Below are 15,505 nucleotides of genomic sequence, written 5' to 3'. Positions count from 1 at the left end.
AACATTTGCGACATCATACTTTTATCAAGCGAAAAACTTACTTGAAACCTCAGTTTGTTACTTAAATTTGATTCACATTTAAATTAGCAATTCTTAGATCTAAACGGTTCTCGTAGTTTACTGATAACCAAATCTCTAATAAAAAATTGTATATTTACTAAAAGAGTTATAGCGCAACACTTCGGGCAACCATCAGACCAAACATCTGAACAAAGCTCCTTAGTAAAACAGAGCTACAAATGCTCACAGGTTAAAAGTACTCTAAAAATTTTAATAAATATTGCCATTTTAACAAGACCAAAGCAAATATGTAGTAATATAACCTAATAATTCTATTTTATATGCTTATATTAAATTTATTATATTTTACATGATTTAAGAAATAAGATTTGATAAATAAATCTATTTCATAAGTTCTGATTTAATAATGTTAATAACTTAATATATACTTAATATATAATTACTTATTAAACAACGTAGTATTTATTAACATACTTTATGATGTCATTGCTACGATAAGGCATAAAAAAAGTCTTTACTATTAAAAATTTTAATAGCATTTACACTAACAACAACTATGGTTGCGCTACTGCCGGTGCTTACTCACTTCATAATAAGCAAAACTCATATAAAATTTGTATGAAGCCAGCATTAAGTTTCATCAAAAATCAAATTCGAAATAGTTCAGATAAATTCGTGCATTATCTACACACAAAGCACAAAAAATAGAGTTCATGCATCGCTTGCCATTGTCAACAGGCGCCCGCAAAGTAGTAGAGATAGAGGCCGTCCAAAGACAATATGGAGAAGGTCAACGTTGAATGAAATAAACACCATTTTGCAGTCTCTAGGAAGAAGAATAAACAATATTACATATATAAAGGACCTCACCTCACCTACCCTAGCATATAAAGACATTATTAAGTGTGCAATAACAAAGAATATTGGAAAAAGAGTTTTTGCTGTTTGTCTGTCCAGTAAGTACGAAAAATGTTTACTTTGTTTTTGGCTTTTTTCGTATGCATGAACTCGAAGCTAAGTATGCATTTGCTCTAATATTCGAGTTTTATCTATACAGTTTTGCCTTAGCAAAATATGTGTTCACTATTGGTTTGACTGATGACTCCACTAATAAATTAGTATTCATGATTACACGTGAAATTATAAGTAAAATTGGCTTTACATTTCTTTATATTTCTTCATTTTTGACCGAAGTATCTGTAGTGACAAAAATGTAAAACTTCTAGCCACATTTTTTTATTGTCGTCTAGTTTTGAATTCGCTCAAAAGAGGCAGACTTCTTCTTATGTAAAGAAACTCTTCACTAATGATCTAATGACCTTCAATCGAAAGACTTTTTGTTTTTTGTTTAAGATGTGGTCCAATTGTTGTTCTACTATAGTCGCAATGTTCATACCGTGACATATTACTCCGTTCCTTCATACCGTATTAGGAAACGTAGTAATTATCAATTCAGCAAATAGCTTGAAACTCAAGACATAATACATCATTTACATCGTGTTGTTGCATTCCTTTCCAGATAATAAATATAAATATAATATATTAACTTGAATAAAATACAACAAAAAGACGCTCCGTCGCGTGTTTAAGCAGGGGATTTCTATTTCAATGCTGTCCTGATATATTTCCGACCTTTTCGCATTTAATATAAAGAATTTTATTCAATGAAATATTTTCATATAAACTTTGATTTAGTTTTCAAAGTCCTCTTTTCTGTCTATGTCGTTTTAATGAAGTCTCTGTTAACGATTATTGATTACGATAAAGCTATAGGTAGTAGATGAACCAATTAGATCGTGTACTTGATACATATTATTAGTTTATTAATATGCTTGAGTTCTATAATAATAAAATTTATAAATTTCTGCACTTTGTAAGTAACACTAATAGCAAAAAAAACCATTCATGTCAAACAATAGGCGTTTTGGTGATCTATGCTATCATGAAGCAAGTAATAGGCGCACAACAACATTCTTCGCCCCGACGTCCTGCATGACAACAATCATTTCCGGCTATTATAACGCTATGCAAAAAGCAATACCGTTTTTATCTAAACGTATAAAAAGAAAATCTTCTTAAAAATAGTTTTTATTCTCTAATATTTGTTGATCGATAATCAGCTGTATTAAAAGGTAATTTATAAAAAATTTTTATATCTTGGCACTATTTTAAATAACCCTCTTTTTTTAAGAGTTCATTGTAGCTTAATGAAATTTATGCAACTTTACTTATGAAATTAGTTTTTGATTTAAATTCCCACTAAAATATGGAAAATAATAATTCTTAAGTTAAACTCACATACTTCATAACTATATATTAAGTTATGTTATAAACTTACTTTGCTTTCACCTTTTATTTGGCTGCTCCGTACCAAAGTACATCCAAATTTATTGGTAAAATTTATAATAACTCATGTGCGCGCAACATGAATATCTTTGGATGTGTAATTATGAAAACAAAAATAAATGAATATGAATAATGTACACGAGGAAGGTATCCTCTTAAAACTTTAACCCTATTATCCCGGCGTATGTGATCCTTTTTCAGTAATATTAATCCAAATAAGCTTAATTAACTTATATGAAGCATACATGCAGGCGCGTACACATTTGAAGAGTAAATAATAATCGCAACAACAACAACTTCGGCAGTGACAGCGGCTGCGGCAATAACAGCTTCAACAATAACTAAATTTGTTGTTTGGCGCAACTTTTTATGTGGGAGAAAGTTTTATGGCTTACCTACCACGCCCACAAGAGTGAGGAAGGCCAAAATTGTAATCAGTACCACTTAAGGCTAAATAACAAGCAAGCACAAGTAAAACTTTTATATACATTTCCTACCTATTTGCTATTTGCACTTACCTAAACACAATTATAAATATGTTAATATGTATTTATAAATATTATTTAAATACACACATATACATATAAGCATTATTTATTTGTATCCACTTCTACCAAATATGGCCACAATAAAATGAAAACAACAATAAAAAAGTTTTGTAAACTTTGTGCGATAATACTTTCACTGCGGCTTCAGATAAACACGCAAAACGGCTTCAAATACATAGTCGTAGCATATTTCTAGGCGTATTCAACGAAAAAAACCATATTTATATTTGGGCTGCTTTATGCCGCTATGGTACGGAATATAAACGTGCAACACTGCATAAAAAATAATTTTTTTTAAATTATTCTCATTCGGAGTATGAAGGCTTCGTGCCGCGCCGCAGTCATAACATAAATCTTTGTTTAGAGGTTTGTGCTGCTGTTCTTTACTGCCGGTTTGTGTGCAGAAATCACAGTAACATTTTAGGCGCAGCTGTTAATTTTTGTGCTTTTGTCCTTTCAAAATATTCACAAAAACCAATGAACTTTATTTATTGTTTTTAAGTATTTTGAACAATTTTAGCTGGCAACATTGCAGTATGAGTTTTCAGTTTGCTTGTAAATAAGTTCACCGTCAATATATAACCTTATGTACATACAGTACATAGTAAAAGCACTTTTAATAATAATTATTAATCAAAATTCTATAGGAAATAAGTTGTAAAAGTTTGTTGGTTTATTGCGGAAACTTTCGGAAATAGGAACTAATTTGTTTTAATTGTTTAAATGAAGCACTTTTGAGCAATTGTTTAACTTTTTATGAAATTATCGAACAAATTAAGTTTGATACCTTTTATGTTTAGTTATAATTTATGGTTTTGTCATAAGAATATTGTGGCACTGAAAATTCATATTTCTGGTGATAGTCAAGAGACTATTATATCTAGATATACAGAACGGTAGCTTATCTCGAAATGTTGTCTATCCTTGTAAGAGATGTTATTGTTATCAGGTATTAACCTGATATGATTGACAAACTGGTCAAAAGTGCCACATAACATCACTTTTATTGATCACTTAACATCACTTAATCTTATAGGAAAAAACATGTTCTTTTTCCAGGTTAACGGTGGAACAGAGCACTGTAATAATAATGAAAGATTTTTATTGGTAGCAGCAGTACATAGATTATGTTAGGTTATGTCGTCAATCGCAAGAGATCCACTTAGGCGTATATGCCCATTGCGTCACTTAAAAACTTTGGCAAAGCTGATAATGCTATTCAAGAGAAGGTCTTGCATATCGGTGAGTCTTACCATCTTTTATTAAAAAGTTTGGCAAAGGAAAAAGTCCGTAACAGTTTGCATGATATCAACGATATGCCCAGATTGTTTAGGTGTTCCAAATGGTTTCATGAAGCACCCCCGTTTGGTCAGCTTTGCAGTTGCCAAAAATATACGTATGAACGGAAACTCAGATTAGAGAAATATTAAACTACTAGGGACTGTCCAGAAAAATACTACAGTGATCTGGAAGTCAAGAGTATGAGGATGAATTTAGCAACAGTACATAATTGAATAGAAAACTGTGAGCTCATATGAACGTCCGACCTTCTTATTTTCATTTATGTTGGGAATATCCTAATATCAGACGGGGATAGGAGTACCTAGTCCAGAATTCTATTTTAACAATATCTTATGTTACTTGGACGAACAGATATAAGATTTTGTTGCTTGTTAGGCAATTTATTCTCCGTATATTCTCTGTTGTAAACAATATAAAACGAGCATATCATCATGTATTTTAACATGTGTAAATAATTTATATTAAATAATAAATTAATTTTGTATTTATTTGTTTATTTGTTTTATTCTTTGCAGACAGCTTAATATTAAACTAAATTAAAGTTTACCAATAATACTTTAACTCGAATACATGTGATTGCAGTCTATTCATGAAATATAATAAGCGAGTAGCCCACATATCGTAAATCTGCTCATTCATCCATTCATTCGTTTCGCGACCATTCAATCTCCATTTTCATTGTGCTAATTTTCAATAGAACTCTCATCATAATAGACAACAAATGAACATGGCTTCCCTTATCCATTCGTTTGCTAATTATTGTTATCATTTTGCATGCATCACCAGTAATTGTTATCGATAACTTGTATCTATACAGAAAAAAGACAATTAAACAGGAAACTAACGCTTTCAAGTTTTGTTAAGCCAAAACGTGTCCTGTTGCTGTAATTGAGGATTTAACCATATTTAATTTACGACTCAACTTCGAAATGGAGAACCACAAGGATATTACTTAATACACTAATAAAATACTTTGTTTTATAAATTTATGTGATAAATTTTATTTATTTTATCTTTGAGCACTTAACAAACTTTAATGATTTTAAATAATTTTCACAAAGTTTCCCATTTCGAAAATTTTATGTAAAATGCAAAGTTTTCTTATCTTCCCTAAGCATGATTCCGCAGATATGATCACGTTTATTACTCTATTAGTCTATGTGGATTAATAACTTTGCCGTTGAGGAGGGGGAAGGAAAGCAAAGTATTATTTTTTGCGTAAAGTAATAAAATAAAATAAAATAAAAATTTCACAACATTGCAAAAAACTTATTGAAAACTCATAAAAGTAAACTAAAAGCTTAAACTTGTATGGAAAGCACATAAAAATAAATATTGCAAATGTGCGAGTCATATGCCAGCAAACCGCAAAAATCGCTAACAAAAACAACAACAGAAAATGAGAGCAACAACAGAAACAACAGCAGCAACAACAGCAGCAGCAACAACAGTAAAAAGTCATTTAAAATGTTCTCTTACTTTGGCGGTTCACTTTTTTATCGCTTAAGACGTTTTTATGCTTATCAGTTTTTCTGGCATATTTTTAGGCGCTTAAAAAGATATAAAAATGTGCAGATAGCAAAGTTTTAAAATTACAAAAAACTTAAGCAATTTTTGTGATTGGAAAATACATAAAAAAAATACGAAATTGTGATAATAAAATCTTAAAAAATGGTAATTTCCCTTGTAATGCCATCGTTAAAGGAAGAGGAACCAAAAAGTCTTAATGAGTGATGGAGTTTAAGATTAAACATTAAGTTCGCTAATTAATGCATATTCAATAGCAAATGGTTCATCTTTTGATCCATTTTTGTTTATTACATATTGATTTTGTTTTTCTTTGGTTTTAAAATAAACATTTTAAAATATATGAAAATCCATTTCGATATTTATAACTTGTAAATAAATGTTGACTGCAAGGCTACAGCTATCAAACCAATGTAAAACAAATTTTAACCCATTAGTTACTAAGATCCCTCTTCCCTCTCTCTTTTCACAAATTTAAAGAGACATAACATCTTCTTAGTATTTCCTTTTTTAATTAATCTTGCTGGGCAATTAGTGGAGTATAATACAAAATTATTGCTGACAACAAAAAAAGTATGGATGTAGAAGTCTTTACTATATTTTACTTATGTTATATTATATATTATTATTATTATTATATTATATTATTTATGGTTATGAAAAGATATCTTCTGGAACACGTATTACTGAATTATTAAAAGTAAAATAAACGTATTGAATATGTATCATTATCATTCATAGCGATAGCGAGTTCATAGCGATTATCAAGAGTTCATAGCATAGATGTTATGCTAATTTCAGAGAACTATTTCATACAAAAAGCTTATTTTCTGGTATATTATATTATATATATTTATGAAACTATCATCCAAGTGTTGATATTCCTGCAAGAATGGAATCTTCCATAATGCTTTAGATCAACGAGAGCAAAAAAAAACAATCGTAAAAATATTTAAAATCAGATTTGTAGAGGAGATTTTAATAAACTAGTTTCCTGACAAGTTGATTCTGTTCCTCACCATATTTTTCAAAGTATTGGAAAGTTTCCTCAACAAATATGATTCCTAGCCGCATTAGATGGACAAAAACTTCACATTAATTTATTGGTCGTAAAGATCAATTAGTCTACTATCCTACATATTGAAGATCTTCGAATCAATTATTCTATCAAAAATACAGTCCCAATAAAATATCAATATCAATCAAAATATCAATAATAATCAGGGAAGTATTTATGTGCCGTTCTTATTCTGTCAGCTATTTTTAAGTCTATGTTAACCCGACTTTTATTGATGACACTGTAGTTATTAACTCTCACAGGGGCTTCAAAGTAATTGCTGGCTATAAAGAGAAATAAGTGAAGGAAACAACAAGATTTCAAATAACTTTAACTTAAAGAAAATAAACATTTCCTCAACCAACGCTGGACATTCTAATACCTGAGATAGATAAAGTCACATATTTAGGTCATCATTTTAATAGAATGTTCATATTTATCAAACGCATGGATAACAAATAACAGCAAATAAAATTGAATATTAAATAAAAAATATTAAAAACTATAACTTCATGTTCTTACCATTGTTAATGCCTCTGGCTGGTTCACTCTATCTACTACTCACTATTACGAGGTTTTTTTTGTGGATTTAAAACGGCTTTCCTTTTTCTTTTAGCTAATTGGGGAGGATTCACCCTCCCTCCACTACAACTAACTATAACTTCATATTTTACTTTTATATATTTTGTTTAGTAAAGCCTGTTCAAATATATAAATATAAAAAAATGTATGTACTCAAATAATACCTAGTAATTTGAACTGTTTAGTTATACTGATTTATAACCCAAAACTCTAACAGGAATTATAATAAAGCCCTATTTAACCAAAGTAGATCGATGGAGTTGTTATATACTGCTTACCTCATTAGCATATTGTTTTCAGCTTATTATTTAAATACTAAAAAACTTCATATACCATAAAATAATACCGTTAGAAATCTTATCTGATTTCTAATGATACACAAGAAACGTATATTTTCATTACTAACTAAAAGTCCAGAAGTTTAGAGTGCGTATTTGTATAAATATTTAACAATGCTTTATGAACATTTATACTAACAATCTAAGCAGGTACTCTTTGCTTCAAGAATTTCGCATCTGAACACAAACGTTTATTGAGCTCCAAATAAAAGAGTGGTAAACCACTGGCTAAGAAAACCCCTACATGACACAAATATCCTACACGATGTACCCAAAATTATATCTCTAACATCACTAAAAAATAAAACAAACTTATGACAAACCAGTTATCAAGCAATACTAAACGTAATTGAAGATGCATTCACAAAATGTTTCATCTAAAAGTAGTCTACCATTTATCCATAGACAATTTCATCTCAGTCAAACGACGGGCAAGACGTAAATGAAAGATTCATCAATATTAAGAAGCATATTTTAAGATTTTTGAAATATAATGTGTTGTTTTCACAATACCTAATAATATATATATATATATACAATATACAAACTTTGACGAAATAATCGGAAATGTCTCAAAACAATGGATATTAAATTTAATCCAATTCAATAGACTTTGTAACTACTGAGTCAACAACAAACTTCACAGTTCATTTAATGCCATTTAAGCATTTTCGACAGAAACCATATAATTTAAGCACATTTCCTATTTTTTATCAGGAATTTTATCTGAATCTTTTCAATATGCAAACAAAATTATTCTTTAACGCAATGCTGCCGGTTCAATTAGTCGCAATTGAAGTATATTCAAGTATATAATCACTGTTAATTCATGCACTTGACTCCCATGTGACCTCTATGGCAAGTAACTTATTTTTTAGCAGAACTACACATGTGTACCTACACTGTACACACATACAGGCGTCATCAACTCGCTTCAATGTTAATAATCGCATGTTAAGCTGACGCTTAACATTGTTGCCGTTGCCGCTACCGTTGCCATTGCTGCTATTACCTGCCAGATTGTTGTCATCAGTTGTTGTTGCAGCTGTTGTGATTGCTGAAACGTTGTTGTTATGGTTGTCACTGTATTTGTTTATTATAAAATTCACACACGCACAGTTGCTTTTTGTTTTTTGTTTTTGTCTTCTATTATGTTGGGTTAATAATGATCATGAATGTAATGTTAGTCCATATAACAGGAAGCGTCTTTTTGCAGTTAACAGCACTTCTATTATTACTGTTACTACTGCTGTTGTTGTCGTTGTTTTTGTTGTTATTGTTGCTAATGCTTTTTTCAGTACATCTTGTGTATTGGTTAGAACACAACATCTGCTATTTAAAGTCGCTTTGAATTTTGTTATATACCCAAAGGTTAAACAATGTTAATGACGCCATATGCCGCCAAACAGTTTAAAGTAAAATGAAAACGTCGACAGCAACAGTGACACTGAGTGCGTGTTTGTATGTGTATTTGTGTGTGCTTCAGATGTAAAGTATAAATAGAAATTTAGATTTTAAAGTTTCATATTACAAATTTTATGCTGCAATAATTTAATGGGTAACCTGATATCTCCTTTGTTGTCCCTGGCAGACGTTGTTTCGGAGGTACTCGCAGCGTATGAGTAACTTTAAATTTAATGAAATTCTTCTTTTCTTTAATTTTGCGTTAAAATTATTTTATGACTTTTTTTTAATTATTAGTATTCACTCTTATCATTACAAAGAATCACAATTTAAGTAATAAATAAATAAATAAATATTTAAAATTTATATTTTGCAAATACAAATAAATCCTGTGAGCTCTGCTCTGCATTTTAATTAAAATAAATATTTGCACTTTGTGTTAAAATGTATTGTTTGGGCTTCAGTTCTTTGTTAATTGTTGAAAACTTAAATTACATATAAAATTTTATTTAAATTAAAATTAAAAAGTGTCTTAAAAGCTGTGCAATTAAAAGTAATATAAATAATTGTATGTAATATGTTATAAAATGCAAAAAAATTCTTTATATAAAATTTAAGTATTAAAATTCATACCTGCGATATCTTTAAACAGGTTTATAGTCTTACATATGGTGAATTTAGTGTATACTTCATTTTATATATGTACTCAAATAAATAAATTATTTGTTACTAGATTGTGCTATAAGGAAAAGACACGCCCTGTGCCTGAAAAGATTAAGATAGTTAGAAAAAGTTTCTTCAAATGATATACATATTATGTGCCTATTAGCTTCATATTTTAAACCTTAAACTGTTTTATAAATTTAATAGTAAGATGTATTGAATAAATCATTTGTTAAGTGTTGTTTAATTAGGTGAAATATCAAAAGAAATTCCTACTATCCTCGAGCTTATCTAGGTATTTAAACAAGCCAAAGAATTAGTTCAACATTATAGTGATTGTTAGTTGTTTCTAATAACAAACAAACTATCGTCATTTTACATATGCAATGAGACTCCATCACTGTTTCAATTTTTTGAATTAATCATATTTTTCATGATTTGCAATTTTTAAATAAAGCAAAGTATAAATCAATAGCACAATGTGTTAGGCAGACCCTATATATATGTATATATGAAAGGTAAATAAGAATTAAACTTGTAAACACCTTGATGTTATCCTGTGTATATACTATATGCACTGTGTTAATACATCATGCAGTAGCGAAATAAAAAATATAATTTTTATAAATATATGAAATATATAAAGTGTAAATTAATTTAACAAAATATATGTCAACACAGTAGTGAGTGAGCCTGGCTGGTTGGACACCATGTGTCCTGTTGAAGCAAAAAAAAAAAGATATATCAATAACCTTAATCGTAAATTGATATATGTATGTAAAAGTGTTCTATTTGGTGAGGAATTATAAATTATTTGTAATAACTTCTGCTGTCACTTGCATAAATTGAATTTTTCTGTTAAATTTTTTATATATCACAGATTTAAAATTTAATTTAAGATATTTATTAACATACCTTAATGTAAATAAAATAATAAATTTAATATAAGGTTGGGTTTAAGGGTAAATCTGTATGCAAAACTTAATAGATTACTCTGGGAGTCTTATTACAAGATATTGCTACTCATATTAGTAATTTGACAAAAATAGTATTTAATATAAGAAAAAGTAGATGTTCTAGTTTTTATTAATATAAAATTAATATAATTAAAAAATGTAATCTAAGGCTTTTGCAGAAAAACGAATTGTTGATTTTTTACAGTAAAGAATGGATTTTTTTTCGAAATTTTTCATAAATAAGACCAATTTTTGTTGTTTAATTAAAAATAGTTAAATGTGCTTTTATTTGGTTTTAACAAATTCCACGAACAGTAAAATATTGAATACAAAAGTGTTGATAGAAAATAAATATTTAATAAGCTCTGGCTTTATTGCCCTGAATAATAAATATTTTTGTAGTTGGATATGCTTTGTATCATTCAAAAATTATTTGTAAACATATTGAAGGTTAATTCTGATCTGAAAATTGAATTATACTATAGATATATTATTTCTCTTTATTCGATTATCCAATAACACCAATATTTTTAATATATACTATAATATATACTATAGATTGCGGTGCTGAATATGGCTTCTGTCGTATTTATTCTCTAATGCCCTCTATCCTAGTGAGGCCATCATTTCAGACGGCTTTAGTCGTACCGCTTTTCTAAAGCCCCCTATCCTGGTGAGGCCATCATTTAAGTTGGTCAGTGTAGAAATTATTTTTAAGACATTTAATTCACTCTGTTTTTAATTCTGGATAAAGGCATGGTTGGATGGTTAATTGGTAACTCAATAGATATTTTTCTGCTGACCTTAATTACCGATTTTTTGCCAATAAACATTTTGAGAAGCTGTCTAAAATGTACTTATTGAAAAACTTACATATTTCTTCTGGAAGCTAGAGCGAAGTATTTACAGAGAAAATGTGTGTTTGTTTTTCATGTAAGTTTCCACATTTTCTGCAACGTGAAAAATCTCCACAAACATTTTCGGCACCGTTAAAATCATCGACATACTGCCACAGTATTCCGGTAATCAAACTGCTAGTTTGATCAAATCCAAAAGGTTTTTTGTTTCATTTCACAAGTCATTTAGAAACATAAAGGTGAATTCTTTTATGCTATTGGCATAGAACTTAGCAAATATAGACCTTATGATGTTTAAATATCATCAGCGAGGTGTGACATCACATCACAATTCTCAATACAAGTATTACCATTCTAGATTCGATTGCTCTCATAGCTCTCTGACTGCCTAGAAAAATAATGGTGTTTATCTGCTATGGATATGAAATGCTATCCATATGGTTGGTTGCAGTGGCAGGCTATTGGATGACTTCCATGTACCTTAATTAGTGATTTTTCGCCGTTTTGCTACTACATTCCTAGCAAGAACCCCTAGTATAAAGAAGTAGAGACTAAATCCATCCCGCCGAATTTAGATAATTTAATAGGTTTCTCGTCTTTTCCGATGAATAGTTTGATTGACTGACAAAGAAGAATCTTCTTAAAAGCCTATTACTTCTTAACGCCAAAGACGGGCATTCACAGAGAAAAGGTATTATGGTTTCTTTTTTGTAATGGTTTCCACAAACCTTGCAATGTTTACGCGGTCCCTTTTGATAAGTTCCGCGTATGTAATTTCATCATAGGTGGGCAATGTTAACCTGAAAGTTGCACATGATTTAAGTGTTTTTCACCTGTTATTGGCAAGTTGCAAAAAGTAGAGATAAGTACTTCTCTTAATGGCTTCTAGGGTAATATACATCGGTACCGCCAGGGACACATCCCAAAAGCACCGGAGCGGGTATATCGGTACTGGAGTGGCTTCTATGTCCAGCAACTCAGATTGTTGTCCATATTGTATTTATAAGTATATACTGAATACATTCCTATTGTGAATCAATTTAAGAAATTGTTGATGTTCTATTCCCGAATCTCAAAATATTTACATAAAAGACAGATGCTTGTGTTAATGTTTTATGGTAATTTTTAAAATTTTTTTATAACGCTTCAGTTAAAAACTCTACAACGAGACTAATCGAACATATTTTTAAATATTGATTGTTCATTACCTGCAGTTATTTTTTTTCTATATATTTCTGATAAATTCGTTGTAGTATAATGCTTGATTTCATTGTCTCATATATATATTTTTTAAATTCTCTAACATTATTTAAATTTTGTTATTATTAAAAAACTTGAATTTTTTATAATTTAAGAATATAAATTATGTTGCTGATATTACTTTTTTTAAATGAATTTAACTTAAATTGTGTATATCTTTTTTATATCTTTCAAGAATTTATTTAATTTCGCAACGTCTAAAAGCATAAATGCTATTTACAAAATTTGTAACTCTCTGAAGTGAGATAACATATTTTCTTATTACATATTTTTGCAGTTTTAATGAAACAAAATGTAAAAAAAGTACAATAAATGCAAAATAAGAACTTTGAGTCTGTGTCTGTCTCACACCTTTGAAAAGGGAAGTCAAAGAAGTTTCACGCAGCGCCTAAAAGCATTCACGAAAAAAATAAACGAAAACATGTCAATGACTTGACAAAAAGCGAAAACATACGAAGACAAGCGTTGACATGCTTTCTACTTTCATTTTTTACTATTATTTATTTGTTTGTTTTTTGTTTTTTTTTTTTCTTTGTACTTTAAGTGGATATGTTCCTCCTCTATATATATATATATATTTATATGTATACATATTTATGTAAGGATGTTTTTTTTCTAAAAGTGTGCGTGCCTGGTATCGTGTGAAATACCTTAAAAATAAAATAAGGAAAGAGGAAAAAATGGTATAAAATTGTACTCACGAAAATAAAGCGATGTCACACTTTGTGATTGTCAAAATGAAAATAAAATTCATAAAATAAAACAAAGTAAAAATGTGTGAAACACAATACAAATAACAAAATACGTACAATAAAGGATTAAATAAATGCTTCTGACACTTTGATATGAGAACGTTATGCAATGAAACTTTATTTAAGTTATTCTAGAAAAACATTATTTTTTATTTAACAGAGTTTACCACAGTAACGGAAATACTAAATAAAATCCTTGTAACACCATAGAAGGCTTTAATTTAAAACTCTATGCCTTAAATAATTAAACACATTTTTTGTTTGTGTTCTCAATAATTAGTTACAAATTTTAGTATTATCGTTGAGTAGTTCTTATTTTAATAAAATCATTTAAATTTCAAACTAAAGTTTAAAAATTTTATTATTATTTAGTTACTAGTTTTACTTCTATCAGATTTCTATATAACATCACAATACTCATCTATTACTTATATATACCATATACCTATACATAGAAATCTGTTAGAAGTAAAACTAGTAACTAAATAATAATAAAATTTTAAAACTTGAGTTTAGACCCATACCACCATACAGATTGTTTTGCTTAATGCTCAGTTAGTGATGAAATATAATTTTTTACTGACTCATTTTTGATAAGAGACAACACCTGCCAAATATAAAATAATTTTTAGTAAAATTATTTGTGTAAATGCAACCGTGAGGCAATTTTTACTATCTGTGACTATATAAATATATTTGTGTATACATAATAGATGTAAGTATAAATATATATATATATATTATGTATTTGAATAATATTTAATGCTTATTAATATGTAATGTTTACCAGAATATAAAAGTTAATAGTATATAATGCTTAACAGTCTTTGTTTGCACACGCGGCAATGAACAGGTCGACTTCTGTATTCCACACTCACGACACAACTACTACTAATACTTTACTCCTTCACTCCTTCTACCCCTGCACTATATTCAGGGTCGACCTATATATATATACCTATATATATATTTAAATGTATAAACCTAAAATAAGTATACAGTCCTCAACTTTTAGGTTCGGTTTTAAGGGAAGATCCTGCCTTGGACTTCTCACTGACCGCTTATGGATTTGTTGCATTAATCTGGAATTTTTATTTTCAACTTTTTTTTAATTTTTGTTTCTTCAGATAAATGTTTACCTGAATAAAGCATCTGCTTGTTATTATTATGATTTTAATTCAGCACTTTCCTTGGTATGTTTTCATTTTTTCTACAAATATGTCTCAGATGTATATGCAAATATGTGCAAATACAGAAATAAAATAAATATGTATTATTTATTTTATTCCAAAAATATACAAAATGTTAGTGCCATGTGAATATATATGCATTCAAAATTTAATTTAACAAAATTTTAAACAAACTAAGAACTTACAATTCCACAAAACCAGAAAGAGGATATCACAGAATTCAAAATACAAAACCCTTTCTTTTTGAGATAAAAATTTTGTGAAATAAGAATTAAAATATTGTAAAATAAATATTTTACATGAGCCAATATATCTCCCAGTTTATTGACTTTTCCCACAAACTTTCACACAACAAAACCAAAGTTGATATCTGCTTCGGTGCGTGCTCTCAACTGTCAGACAATCTTGGAAAGTTGAAAAAGTTCATTGAGCACTCAAAACAAAAAACTTAGAAGTGTACGAAGTGTGTGGGTTGCTTTAAACTTTCCGTGTACCGACCACTCGTAGCTGTCAAATGGGGCGCTGTACTAAGCCAGAACTTTAAAGTTCTGTTGAACATTTCAATTAATTTGGCTTTATACCGACATACTTGAGTATCTTTTTTCCTTCGGTTTTCGATAAGAACCAGCGCCCATAGCACAAGTGAAGAGAAAGGATAACGGATAATTGGAAATAATTAATTAAAAAAGTTTTTTAAATAAT

The sequence above is a fragment of the Teleopsis dalmanni genome, chromosome 1, assembly GCF_002237135.1.
Source record: "Teleopsis dalmanni isolate 2A chromosome 1, ASM223713v2, whole genome shotgun sequence".
Classification (NCBI taxonomy): Eukaryota; Metazoa; Arthropoda; class Insecta; order Diptera; family Diopsidae; genus Teleopsis; species Teleopsis dalmanni.
Note: the sequence above shows the minus strand (reverse complement) of the source record.